The sequence below is a fragment of the Camelus dromedarius genome, chromosome X, assembly GCF_036321535.1.
Source record: "Camelus dromedarius isolate mCamDro1 chromosome X, mCamDro1.pat, whole genome shotgun sequence".
Classification (NCBI taxonomy): domain Eukaryota; kingdom Metazoa; phylum Chordata; class Mammalia; order Artiodactyla; family Camelidae; genus Camelus; species Camelus dromedarius.
In genome coordinates, this window is record NC_087472.1 from 32,271,904 (window position 1) to 32,286,944 (window position 15,041).

Consider the following 15,041-nt stretch of genomic DNA (forward strand, 5'->3'; position numbering starts at 1 on the left):
GTTTGGAAATTTAGATGACATGTTCAAATTTCTTCAAAAACACAACCTAACAAAACTGTCATGAAAAGAAATTTAAAAATTGAATTTTTATATACTTGTTTTAAAAGAGTAAGCCATAATTTAAAACCTTACTGTGAAAAAAACAAACAAAAGAAAAACAGGCCCAGATGGTGAGTGGTGAATTCTTCTAAGTATTAAGGAAGAAATAATATCACCCTTACACAAACTCAGAAAAGTGAGAAAGAAGAAATATTTCTCAATTTATTTTATGCTGTTAGCATGATCTTGACATCAAATTTGACAAGAACATTACAAGAGAATAATAAAAGCCATTTCTATGATGAATATAAGGAAAAATTCCTAAACAAAATAACAACAAATTAATTACAGCAATATTTGTATAAAGGATAATGACACCACAACTAATGTGGGTTTATTCTTGGGGTGGGGAGGATAGCTTAAAATTCAAAAACCAATTAGTGTAATTCAGTATCATAATAAAATAAAGAGAGTAGAAAACCTAAATGATTTCAATGGATGCATAAATACATTCAATACAGATTCAGGATAATTCTTACCAAACTAAGAATTGAAGATATTCTCTTCAATTTAATAAAGGACAGCTACAATAAACTATGGTAAATATTGTTAATAGTGAAATATGGAATATTTCCTCTGTAAGAAAGGGAAAAGGGTATCCACTTCTTTCCCTGTTGTACTGCTAAATTTACTGTTAAATGTAGCATTTAACTTTTATTTAACCTTATCCTGCAGGTCTTGGTCTGTCAAATAAGGAAAAGAAAAAAAATAACATTTATAGTACCATCAAAAATCATCACGGGCTCATGAAAAAAAACTTAAAAAGATATCTACATAGAAAACTATGACATATTATTGAGAGTAAATACAGATCTAAATAGAGGGACATACCATCTTCATGATTTGGCAGTCTCAATATTTAAAATATATATATTCTTTGAAAATTGATCTATGCACAAAAAAACAATTCATAGTAAAAATCACAGAAGGACCTTGTGGTGATAGCTACCTTACTGAATGGATATGAAACTGAAAAGGGCCAAGAATAGGCCAGAGAATCTTGAAGAAGAGGGAAAAGTTGGGAGACTTAACACTACAAAATAGGAATATTTATTATAAAGGTATAGTGATTAAAATAGTGAGATATTGGTGCAAGGATAGACAGAGGCTAAATGAATAGAGGCCAGAAGCACATTCAAACATATAAGGCCACCCAATTTATGATAAAGGTGACAATGAAATGCAGAGGAGTAAGGGATGGTCTTTTCAATAAATGAATCTGAGTCAATTTGATATCTGTTTTTAAAAGGAATTGTATGCTGACTCCTACCTCACATCATATGAAAAAATCAATTCCAAATGAACTTTAAAGTTAAATGGCACAACAATAAAGCTTACATTATAATAAAGTATAAGCGAATAGTTTCATGACCTTAGCTTATGCAGTTGCTTAAACAGGACACACAAAGCACCAATCATAAGAGGAAATATTGCAAATTGTACTCATTAAGTTTTAAAAGTTATGTTTATCAAAAGACATTATTAAGTGAGTAAATAGGCAACTACTGAGTAGAAGATATTTGCAATACATATATCTGACAGGACTTTGAGCGTTACATGTAAAGACTATATAAAGAATCCTCTCATATAAATAAGAAAAAGAACTCAGTTAAAAAAATTAAATATAAAATTTGACCAGGCACTTTACGATATATGACTTCAAAGAAATAACCAGCTATCATATGAAAAGATATTTGATATTATTAGTTATTAGGGAAATGCAAATTAAAGCCACAATAAACCGCTCCACAAACACCAGAATAGTTAAAATTTAAAAGACTGATAACAGCAAGTATTGGCAAAATGTTGAACAGATTGAACTCTCATGTACTACCATTGGAGGTAGAAATTGGTATAAGCACTTTAGAAAAACTGGCAACATTTTTGAATGCCAGTTGTACACATGTCCCATGACCCAGCAACATTACTCCTACGCAAGTAAAATAAGCCCATTCCTGCATTAAAAGTCGAGGAAATAAATGTCAATAGCATCTTTATTCATGACATTAGAAAATGTAGTTTAACAAGTAATAAATTACATTTCATCAATCCAAAAGGAATACTACACAACAGTGAAAAAACAACTTATAACAATGGAGATGAATCTCACAGGCTTAAAATATAGAGCAAAAGAAGCAAGACAAAAGAGTACCTCTTGTATGATAGTATTATATGATATTCAAAACAGATAAAATTAATCTTGGTGATAGAAGTCAAGATATTTGTTACCTTGTTAGGGGTACTGACTTGAAGGGTGCACAAGGAGCCTTCTGGGATGCTGGTAATATTCTGTATCTTCTTTTGTGTAGTAGGTACATTCATCAACATCTGTATCTATTTACCTGTTTATCTGTACACTTAAGATTTGTACACTTTTCTGAATATATGTTCTCCTTCAAAAAATAGTTTACCAAAAAACCCACAGCAAACCACCTAGGTTCAAACGACAAAAGCCAAGAGAGAAATGTTGGCAAATCAATGGAGAGAGAAAAAAGAAATGTGAATGTTTGGATGTATATATTCACATTGCTAGAATAAATACTTTTTAATGAAAAATGGAATTCTGCATACTGTTACTGATAGAGAATGAAAAATTGTCTTTGTGTTAACTGGAAATTCAGACACTTTATGTGAGAATTTGGTGACTTGATCTGTGAACAGAATCTGGCTTCACATTTCAGAGTGATATAATTGAAAATACATCAGCTCTGTAATGTGGGAAACCAATGCCCTTCTGTGTTATTGTAACCTTCAATGTATGCTTATCATCTTTGCTTCTTTTTTAGGAAACTCTTTCTGGGTTTTAAGACGGTGAGATGAGTAACTTTTTTCCTCCATCTGTGCCTAAATCACCCTACTTCTCCATTCTAATCTTTCTGTTTCCCCAATAATCTTTCAGTTTTGTATTTGTAAACCAGTCATCTGACATACTGAACACTTAGAGTGATGCAAATCCTAAGTCAACAGGTAAAGATTTCTTCACTCTTTATGTCAAATGCTCTGGAATTGTCAGCAAGAATGTAAAAGTCTGCAGAGTGTTTGAATTAAGTCATAGAAAATAAAAATGTGTCAACTGTGTTATTTAATCTAGAATATTGAAATGGCAGTTGAAGAGAATGAGATTAACACCTTTTATTTTTATTTCTTAGACCTTTGGTTTAAAATGTTCTTTGTTAATATTATTGCATAGGAGAGAACCAAGATACTTGATGAAGGAAAACAAGAAACTTTACGTGATAAAAATAAGTAACTGTTTCCTAATTTATGGAAAGAAGGAGAAAAACAAGAAGAATATGAAAAGCTCAAGGTCTTTCACATTCTTCAGATGTCAGGAAAAACTATTAATTTCTCATCAGATTTCTGATAGTGTAATATTCAAGAGGAACAAACTAACTCATTGCAAAACAAGATCCCTTAGGTCAAGTGTGGCTCTGGGTGAAAACTAAGAATTCCTTTGTTTGATTATTGCCAATAGATTTTTTTTTTTTCAAATAGGGAAGCTCCCAAATTAGCTATGGGCTTTATTCTTTAAATTAATTAATTATTTAAGTAAAGTCAGTTTACAATGTTGTGTTAATTTCTGGTGTATAGCACAGTGATTCAGTTTTGAATATATATGTATATTCCTTTTCATACTCTTTTTCATTATAGGCTATTACAAGGCATTGGATATAGTTCCCTGTGCTATGCAGTAGGACCGTGCTGTTTATCTATTTTATATATAGTAGTTAGTATCTGCAAATCCTAAACTCCCAATTAAGGACTCTGCCGAGGCAAGTCACTAATAGGCAGGAGTGGAGTACCGCGCCCCACTCCGAGTTCCTAGATCTAGAATAGGTTATCTCCTTGCCTCCAAAGGAAATGCCCAGTTACCCACTGGATCAGTCTAGTGCTGTTTGCAAGGTAAGAATTTAAATACCAGAATTTGCAAATGAGTGTGCCCAGTTGAGCTGAGCTAGCAGCTAGAAATTGCTTGAAAGACAAACTGGCTTAAAATGTTGCCTAGAAACAATGAATGGAAACCTGAATATTATGAGTTTTTGATTGAATTCTATAGAAGATGAAGCAACTTCTCAATTTACAGGAATATGAAAACCTATGGTTTCTTAGAAAGTGTCTTATTTCCTCTTTGTATGGTCTGTGTTGACTTCTAGTAGCAGTGACTTCTGATTTCACTTTAACAGATCTACAAATTACTACCCTAGGTAATAAGATAATTTTTAGACTCCAGAAGAAAGCTTGTGTAATAATTGTTAAAAATCCAGTAATTAGGAAATTATCAAGTTAGGCATTAACTACAGGATTTTCCATAATCCAATGCTGACTGTGTCTTTCAACTGGAATGTTTAGATTCTGTAACATGTACTAACCTGTCAACACTTTACCTTTTATTTCTGGCTGGCCACTTTGCCATAATAGAGCATGCTCTTAATCAGTCCAGGATTCTAGATTTGGTTTCCTATAGTAGTAACTTTGTCTCTGTTCTATGACCACAAGTCACATTCCAGCCACAAATAAAGAACATAAAGGGAACTGAAAAATTGTGTCTGCTCTGCATAACCTCATTCATATAACAAATAATGATTAAGCACATACCAAATCATGGTATGTTGCCTGAACAATACAAAAGAAAAATTGAGGGAGAGGGTGTTGAAAAACTATATTCTGTTTATGATTGACCAATAGGATTATATTAACATGTGATATGTAGTACGTTCATTAAACATTTGGAGAGTTGCAGAGCAAAGCAGGTTTGCATGGATTCCATGCCTTAGCATTTGACGTCTGCAACCTATGGGCTTCACTTTTCTTGGCCACAACTAACTCAGATATTACTATTCAAAATACACGCAGAAGAATTTGTTTATACCTTTTGGATCATAAAATTGAGTATTCTGACCTGTCATTCTCAATATTTAAGAAGACAAATGGACTAAAATAAACAGAGGCAAAATCTCAGTTGAGTATCCTGTTGTATTAGAAAGCACTCTGGACAACGGTCTGGAAAACTAGATACTGTTCCCGATAATTTTTATTGTTTTCCAAACTTATCTTTAAAAGCCATGATGCCCTTTGAACAAAGTAGCCCATGGAGCTCCTCTGTGTCCCTTAAGCAACCTGCACAGAACTTGAGGGCTTCAGTGATCATGGTTTGAAAAGAACCAGACAATTTAAAAGAAGCTAAATGGTCATTGATAGGAAAATGGATAGACTGTAATACTTCCATAAGGGAAAATAACTTTAAGCAGTTAAAATGAATTAACTAGATCTACATATATCAAACATGAAAACTTCAAGTATAATATTTAATTGAAAAGTAAGTTACCAAAGGACAAATACCATAGGATACTTCACTAGACAATTCTCATGGCACACTTTGGATCCTCTCTGTTTTAAAAGTCTCTGAATATATGTATGTACATGTATGACTGAAACTGTATGCTGTACATCAGAAGTTGACACAACATTGTAAACTGACTATACTACAATAAAAAAGGTCTCTGGGTGGCTCTGGTACTTTTTCTGCCCCAGCCAATCTTTAGGGACTATTCTGTAATTCTGGTTGAATTTATACTGACTTTACAAAGGGTACAACGTTGCTTCACATCTGTGCAAAGTGACTCACATCTTGCCACTGAAGCAGGAAGTGCCATGGGACCCACTCAGCACCCTTGTCTACACAACCCAGAAGTGTGAGGGAAGACATGATCCGTGGGGAGAGTGAGCAGTGGAGACTGTTGCTGGCAGATAATTTCTTCTCTTCCCCTTCACCCAGATTTACTCTGCTGAGTTGCTGTAGTTGATGTAGTCTTTGAGTAAAATGGTGCCTTGAAATCAAGTAGTCAGCTGTGCTATCAAGTAATCAGATGTGATATAAAGCAGCGGCCAGCTCAACATCATGCTTTTCCTAGCTCTCTTTTATCCCCTGCTTTGCTCTCCTTTTCCCTTACTTCACTACTGTGAGTTGATACTGCCAAATACTAGCAGTGGCACATAAGATTTTGCCTCGGGCTCTGCTTTCTAGGGATGCCAAACTAACAGACCACCTACATACATTTTTCAAACAAAATATTTACAATTATCAGTAACAAAATTATGAAACATGCATGCTATAGCTACACAACGTCAAAATAGTGCGTCCCTCTAGGGAACAAGGGATGGGGAAATGCTTTAACTATATTGCTGATGTTCTATTTATATAAACAGGAGAAAAATCTGAACTAAATTTGGCAAAACTTTGTTTATATTTGTAAAATCTGAGTGGTGGACACATGATCTCTTTCTTGTACATTTTGCTTTTTGTTAATGATATCATTCAACTTTAAGGTCCATTCCAAATTTAACTTTATTTTACCTGAAAGGGGAAGAATTCTTTCAATTTATGTGTAATGCCCAATACCTTAGAATTCACTCTTTTAGCATGTATAATTTGGTGTGGTTTTTAGTATAGTCATAATGTTGTGTAACCATCACCACTTTCTAACTCCAGAATATTTTCATTACCTCTAAGTAAACATATTAGCAGCCATTGCCCATACCCAGCCCCCACCTCCACCACCCTTGCTTCTTAAGTCTGGAAACCACCAGTGCACTCTGTCCTTTGTGAATTTGCCTATTCTGCTTATTTCGAATAAATGGAATCATATGATACATGGGCTTTTCTGTCTGGTTTTCACTTAGCATAATATTTTCACATTTTATCCATTTTGTAGCATGTATCAGAATATCATTTAAAGCTAATATTCTTTTGTATGGATATATCACATTTTGTATATCTATTTTAGAAGCTGATGTACATTTTGATTGTTTCCTCTTTTGGGCTATAGTGAATAATGCTTCTATGAACAGTCTTCTATTAGTTTTTTTCATTTTGGTTTCTCTCATTTTTTTTTTTTCTTTTTCAAATGGAGGTACTGGGAATTGAACCAAGTACCTCATGCGTATTCAGCATGTGCTCTACCAACTGAGCTATACCCCCACCCTATAATTTTTTGTGTCGACTTATGTTCTCATTTCTCTTGGGTATATACCTAGGAGTAGAATTGCTGAGTCATATGATAACTCTGTGCTTAACCCTATCAGGAAATACCAAGTTGTTTCCAAAGTGGCTGTAGTATTTACATTCCCATCAGTGATGTATGAGGGTCCTAATTTTCTATTTTCTCACTAACACAATAGCAGTCTTTGACGATGGCCAAACTAATGGGTTTCAAGTGGTATCGCATTGTGCTTTGCATTTCCCTGATGACTAATGATTTTGAGCATCTTTTCATGCTTACTGGAGAAAGGTCTTTTCATATCTTTAGTTTATTTTATAATTAGATTATTGGTCTTTTTATTGCTGAATTTTAAGAGTTCTTTATATATTCTGGATACATGTCTCTTATGAGATAAGTGATTTATAAATATTTTTCACATTCTGTGAGTTGTCTTTTTTGTTTGCCTGATAGTGTCCTTGGAAGCACAGAAAGTTTTAATTTTGATGGTGTCCAATTTATTTTTCTTTGGCTGCTTATGCTTTTTGGTGTCATATCTAAGAAACTATTGCATAATTCAAGATCATGAGGGTTTATACCTATGTTTTCATTTAAAATTTTTATAGTTTTAGCTCTTACATTGAAAGTTACCATTTTTGTATATGGCATGAAGAAGTGATCCAAATTAATTTTTTTGCAAGTAGTTATCAAGTTGTCCCAGACTCATTTGTTGAAAAGGCTATTCTTTCTCCATTAAATGATCTTGATGTCCTTGTCTAAAAGCAATTGACCAGAGGTGGATAGATTTATTTCTGGAATAACATTTATATTCCATTGACTTATATGTCTGTCCTTATGCCAGTACCATGCTGTTCTGATTACTGTAGCTTTCTAGTAAGTTTTGATACTAGGAAGTGTGAGTCCTTCTACTTTATTGTGTTTTAAGATTATATTTGATATTCTGGATCCCTTGAAATTCTATATGAATTTTAGGATTGGCTTACTAATTTCTGCTAAAAAAAAAGTGAGCTGGCATTTTGGTAGTTACTGAATATATTAATTTGAGAAGTATTGACACCTTAACAATATTAAAATTTCCAATCCATTTATATGGGACTATTTTCCATTTATTTATTTATTTAGGTCTTATTTTATTTCAACAATGTTTTGTGGTTTTTAGTGTACAAATAGTATATCTATTATGTTAAATTGTTTCTTAACTATTTTATTTTTATGACTTATTGTAAGTGAAATTATTTTCTTAATTATATTTTTGGACTTTTCAATGCCATTGTATAGAAATATAATTGAATTTGGTATATTGTTCTTACACTATGGAACTTTGCCTAACTAGTGTATTAATTCTAATTCTAATCATCTTTTTAGTTTATTCCAAGAATTTTGTATATAAAGATGATGTCATCTGCAATAGGGATAATTTTACTTCTTCTTTTCTAATCTGGATGTGTTTCCTTAATGTTCTTGTCCACTTACCATGGCTAGTTCCTCTAGCACAATGTTGAGTAGAAATGGAGAGGGCAAACATCCTTGTCTCCTTGTTGATCTTAAAGGGAAAACTTTCAGTCTTTCACCATTAAGTATGAAGCAAGCATGGGTTTTTCATATATAATTTTCATCAGGTTAAGGAATTTTGCTTCTGTTCTTAGTTTGTTGAGTATTTTTATCATGAAATGGTGTTAGGTTTTTTAAAAATACTTTTTCTTCATCTATTGAGATGGTTATGTATTTTTCCCCTTTTTCTATTATAATATGTTTTATTAGTTGATTTTAAAATGTTGAATCAACCTTGCATTTCTCAGGATGATTCTCAGTTTATCATAGATTATAATGCTTTTCATATATTATCAGATTTAGTTTGCTAGTATTTTGTTGAGGAATTTTGTGTCTATATTTATAGCATATGTGTCTGTAGTTTTCTTGTGCTGTCTGTGTCTGGTTTTGACATCATGGTAATACTGGCCTCATAAAATGACTCAGGAAGTAGTTCATCCTCTTCTATTTTTTGAAATAGTTTGAGAAGTAGTGGTATTAGCACTACTTCAAAAATTTTAGAAATTTACAAATGATAACATTTGGTCTTGGGTTTCTCTTTGTGAGAAGCTTCTTGTTTAATTTTTCAACCTCTTTACTTGGTAGATGTCTACTTAGATTTTCTATATCTTCTTGAATCACTCTAAAAAATTTGTGTCTTTCTAGGAATTTATCCTTTTCATTATCTAGTTTGTTGACATACGATAATATTCCCTTGTCGTATTTTTGATTACTGTGAATTTAATAGTGATGTTCTCTTATTTAATTTCTGATTTTTAGTAATTTGAGTCTTTTTTTTGGTGAATATAGATCAAGGTTTGTCAATTTTTTGATTATTTCATCTTGTTTTTCTATTATCAGTTTTATTTATTTTGACTCTACTATTATTTATATTCTTTTGCTGACTTTTTGGGTGTACTTTTACTAGTTTATACTTATTTATTCTTTTTAATAAAAATTGTATATATTTAAGGTGTACACCATTATGATTTAATATGCATATACATAGGGAGATGATGACTACAGTCAAGTTAATTAATATATCATCTGCTCACATAGTTACAATTTTTGGTTTGTATGATGACAGCACCTGAAATCTATTCTCTTAGCAAATCTCAGTATTCAATATGGTATTATTAACTAGCGCCATCATGCTGTACATTTGATCTGTAGACTTATTTATCCTACATAACTGCAACTTGGTATCCATTGAACATCATCTCTCCATTTCTCCCACCTTCCTGTACCTTGTGACCACTGTTCTACCCTCTGCTACTATGTATTCAACAGTTATTTCCAGTTATTGATTCTAATTTCATTTCATTGCGGTCAAAGAAGATATTTGGTATGATTTAAATACTTTTAAATCTATTGACATTTGTTTTGTGGTCTATCATATGATCTATCTTGGAGAATGTTCTGTGTGCTGTTGAGAAACAGCTGCTGTTATATGGCATATTCTTGTTTTTTGTGTATATATATATATATTTTTTTTTGCTACTGTTGTATGGCATATTCTTTTTTGTATATAGATTTTTTATTGAAGTATAGTCAGTTTACAGTTGTGTCAATTTCTGGTGTACAGCATAACGCCTCAGTCATACGTGAACGTACATATATTTGTTTTCATATTCTTTTTCACCGTAAGGTACTATAAGATATTGGATATAGCTCTATATGCTATACAGTATAAACTTGTTGTTTATCTGTTTTTTATATATTAGTTAGTTTCTGCAAATCTTGAAGTCTCAATTTATCCCTTCCCACCCACATCCCCCATGGTAACCATAAGTTTATTTTCTATGTCTGTGAGGATGTTTCTATTTTGTAAGTAAGTTTGTTTGTCTGTGTGTGTGTGTGTGTGTGTGTGTGTGTGTGTGTGTGTGTGTGTTTTAAGATTCCACTTTAAGTGATATCATAGGGTATTTTTTTTCTCTTTCTGGCTTACTTCATTTAGAATGATGATCTCCAAGTCCATCCATGTTGTTGCAAATGGCATTATTTTATTATTTTTTATGGCTAAGTATATTGTATAAATATATCACAGCTTCTTTATCCAGTCATCTGTTGATTGACATTTAGATTATTCTATAGTTGTTTATAAGTTTATTTGGTTTATAGTATTCAAATAGTTGCTTTATTGATCTTCTGTCTAGTTGTTCTATTATTGAAAGTGAAATATTGAAGTCGCCGGTTGTTACTGTGAAATTGTCTCTTTCACCCTTTAATTTTGTCAGTTTTTGCTTCATCTATTTTGTGACTTTGTTATGTTGCCCATATATATTTATTCTTGTTATATCTACTTGACAAATTTTTCCTTTTATCATGTAAAATGTTCTTTTTTGTTTCTAGTAACAATTTTTTCTCAAATTTTATTTTGTTTTATATCAGAATAATTGCTTCAGCTTTTTTTATTACTGTTTATGTGATGTATCTTTTCCTATTCTTTTACTTTAAACCTGTTTGAGTCTTTGAATCTAAAGTGTATCTCTTATATACAGAATATAGTTAGATCATGTCTGACTTATTTCCCTTAGTGTAATGCTCTCAGGGTCCATCCATGTTGTCTCAAATGGCAGTATTTCTTTTTTTAATGACTAATACTCTATTGTATATTCATACTGCATCTTCTTTATCCATTCTTCTGTTGGTGGACACTTAAGCTGTTGCCATGTCTTGGCTATTGTAAATAATGCTGTAATGAACATGAGGGTGCATATATCTTTTCACAATAGTGTTTTTTTAATTTTCTTTGGATAAATACACAGAAATAGAACTGCTGGATCATATGGTGATTGCATTTTAAGTTGTTCAAGGAAGTTGGTGTACAACATTTTCCATAGTGGTTGCAACAATTTACACTCCCAACAGTGCGAAAGTGTTCCCTTTTTCCATATCCTCAACAACCCTTGTTATTTCCTGTCTTTTTGATAATAGCCATTCTAAAAGCTGTGGGGTGATAGCTCACAGTGATTTTGATTTGCATTTCCCTAATGATTATTGATGTTGAGCACCTTTTCATGCACCTGTTGACCATCTATATGTCTTTTTGGGAAAAAATGGCTACTCACGAACTCCAGCCATATTTCAATTAGATTTTTTTTTTTTGCTATTGAGTTGTATGAGTTATTTATGTATTTTTGGATATTAGCTCCTTCTCAGATACATGATTTGAAAATGTTTTCTCCCATTCGCTAGGTTGCATTTTTTTGTTGTTGATCATTTCTTTGCTGTACAGATGCTTTTTTTTTTTAACATTTTTTATTGATTTATAATCATTTTACAATGTTGTGTCAAATTCCAGTGCTCAGCACAATTTTTCAGTTATTCATGGACGTATACGCACTCATTGTCACATTTTTTTCTCTGTGAGTTATCATAACATTTTGTGTTTATTTCCCTGTGCTATACAGTGTAGTCTATTCTACAATTTTGAAATCCCAGTCTATCCCTTCCCACCCTCCACCCCCCTGGTAACCACAAGTCTGTATTCTCTGTCTGTGAGTCTATTTCTGTCCTTTATTTACGCCTTGTTTTTGTTTGTTTGTTTGTTTTTGTTTTTGTTTTTTAGATTCCACATATGAGCGATCTCATATGGTATTTTTCTTTCTCTTTCTGGCTTACTTCACTTAGAATGACATTCTCCAGGAGCATCCATGTTGCTGCAAATGGCATTATGTTGTCGGTTTTTATGGCTGAGTAGTATTCCATTGTATAAATATACCACATCTTCTTTATCCAGTCACCTGTTGATGGACATTTAGGCTGTTTCCATGTTTTGGCTATTGTAAATAGTGCTGCTGTGAACATTGGGATGCAGGTGTCATCCTGAAGTAGATTTCCTTCTGGATACAAGCCCAGGAGTGGGATTCCTGGGTCATATGGTAAGTCTATTCCTAGTCTTTTGAGGAATCTCCACACTGTTTTCCATAGTGGCTGCACCAAACTGCATTCCCACCAGCAGTGTAGGAGGGTTCCCCTTTCTCCACAGCCTCTCCAGCATTTGTCATTTGTGGATTTTTGAATGACGGCCATTCTGACTGGTGTGAGGTGATACCTCATTGTAGTTTTGATTTGCATTTCTCTGATAATTAGTGATATTGAGCATTTTTTCATGTGCTTTTTGATCATTTGTATGTGTTCCTTGGAGAATTGCTTGTTTAGGTCTTCTGCCCATTTTTGGATTGGGTTGTTTATTTTTTTCTTATTGAGTTGTATGAGCTGCTTATATATTCTGGAGATCAAGCCTTTGTCGGTTTCACTTGCAAAAATTTTCTCCCATTCCATAGGTTTTCTTCTTGTTTTATTTCTGGTTTCCTTTGCTGTGCAGAAGCTTGTAAGTTTCATTAGGTCCCATTTGTTTATTCTTGCTTTTATTTCTTCTAGGAGAAAATTTTTTAAATGTATGTCTATAGTCAAATCTTTAATCCTTTTTGAGTTAATTTTTGTGTATGCACTAAAATAGTGGTCCACTTTCATCCTTTTGCATGTGGTTGTCCAGTTTTCCTAATACCATTTATTGAAGACACTGTCCTTTCTCCATTGTATATTCTTGTCTTTTTTGTCATGAATAATTAATTATATATGTGTGGGTTTATTTGCTCTCTAGTCTGTTTCGTTGATCTTTGTGCCTGTTTTTATTCCAATACCATTCCATTTTGATTACTATAGCATTGTATTATAGTTCAAAATCAAGGAGCATGGCACTTCCAGCTTTGTTCTTTTTCAACATTGCTTTGGCTATTCTGGGTCTTTTGCAGTTACATAGAAATTTTCAGATTCTTTGTTGTCTTTTAAATGAGATAGGGGAAGGAAAGTATTAAAATGGATTTATACTATTTTTGATATTTACCTATATAGTTTCCTTTAATGGTGCTCTTTATTCCTTCTTGGGGATTCAAGTTAATATCTAGTTCCTTATCATTTCTTCCTAAAGAATTTCCTTTAACATTTCTTATAAGGCAGACTTGTTAATGAAAGCTTCTCTGGTTTTGTTTTTGTAGCCCTTCTTGCTTCCATGATGTATGATGATAAATCAACTGTTAATTTATTTTCCATCCCTTGTACATGATATGTTGCTTCTCTCTTGCTGCTTTTATTATTTTTTCTTTGTGTTTTTACAGTTTGAATATGATGTGTCTAGGTAAGGATCTCTGAGTTTGACTTAGAGTTCTTTGAGCCTCTTGCATGTGTATCTTAAAGTTTTTAATCACATTTGAGAAGTTCTTTGTTATTTCTTCAAATATTCTTTCTACTCTTTTTTCACTCTTCTCTTTCTGGGATTCCCACAGGGCACGTGTTGGAATGCTTAATGAAACCATTAAGGTTCCTTAGTCTCTGTTCATTTCTCTTCATTGTCTTTTGATGGGATAATTTCAAATTAACCTATCCTAAGTTTGCTGTTCTTTCTACTGCCTAGTCAAATCTGCTGTTGAATCCCTCTCATGAAGTTTTTATTTCATTTATTGTACTTTTAAGATCCAGAACTTCTGTCTCTTTATTGATAGTCTACATTTAATGAGACAGAATTCTCCTGGTCTCTTATTATGAAATACTCTGGGAATGGGGCTTTGAAGGAGCTCCAACCAATTCTTCTCCCTCCAGTGACTGCCAGATTACTCATTTTCACTGTGATTGTGTGTATGGGCTCTTGATTTTTAAGTCTACTGCAGAGTTGGAGAGGGGTGATGCGAGCAGGACAAATTAAAATGACAGATTTCTAAGCTCCTTTGAGATTGTCATTTTTCTTAAATAAATTCTCTCCACATTAATGCAAGCATTTGATTCATTTCCAGATTTGTGAAAAAGTGGATTCTGACAGTTTTTACTGGTGTCCTCATTGTTTTTATGGATATGATTTATGGAGGTTGTTACTTTCTCTGATCCAACCCCAGGGAGAATATTTTGACCTACAGAGAAACTTCAATGCAATGCATTAAACGAGAAAACGAATGAGTTACTCTTGAAGATTGGAGGATCCCCATTACCAAAGAGAGGAAGCTCAGTCTGGTGATCTTTATGATCCTTCCCAGCTCTGGAATTCTTACTGATATACCAAGATATAATTGATTTCTATGATATATTGATTTGTGCAAACAAATTGAGAGGATCATGACACATGTTGGAATTTAAATAACATAGCTCTTCCACCAACCAACTTATCATTTATTGATATCAAAATCCATGATGACCAATCTTAATCATTTATAAACAAATGAGCAACATGTATTTCCTCACCATCTTCTGTGTAGTTAGCTTCATCAGAGGAGCATTGGGTGAAATAAAAAGACACCCTGATCACTTGATAAAAATGCTTAGAATTCTCTTGGAAAAACAGCTCCAGTATCTGAAGGAAACCTGAAAAAATTATAAGGATTAACTGCAGAATTGCTTGAGGTGTGCTGGATGTGTTAC

At 32.9% G+C, this 15,041-nt stretch overlaps 1 protein-coding gene and 1 non-coding gene across 2 annotated transcripts in view; one reads left to right on the forward strand and one right to left on the reverse strand.

Moving 5' to 3' along the window:
* Nucleotides 1-15,041, forward strand: part of IL1RAPL2 (interleukin 1 receptor accessory protein like 2) — a 1,161,988-nt gene that overhangs the window by 519,782 nt on the left and 627,165 nt on the right. The window lies entirely within an intron of this gene.
* TRNAI-AAU (transfer RNA isoleucine (anticodon AAU)) lies at nt 7,006-7,078 on the reverse strand. The gene has a single exon. It is a non-coding gene; the product is annotated as a tRNA-Ile (tRNA).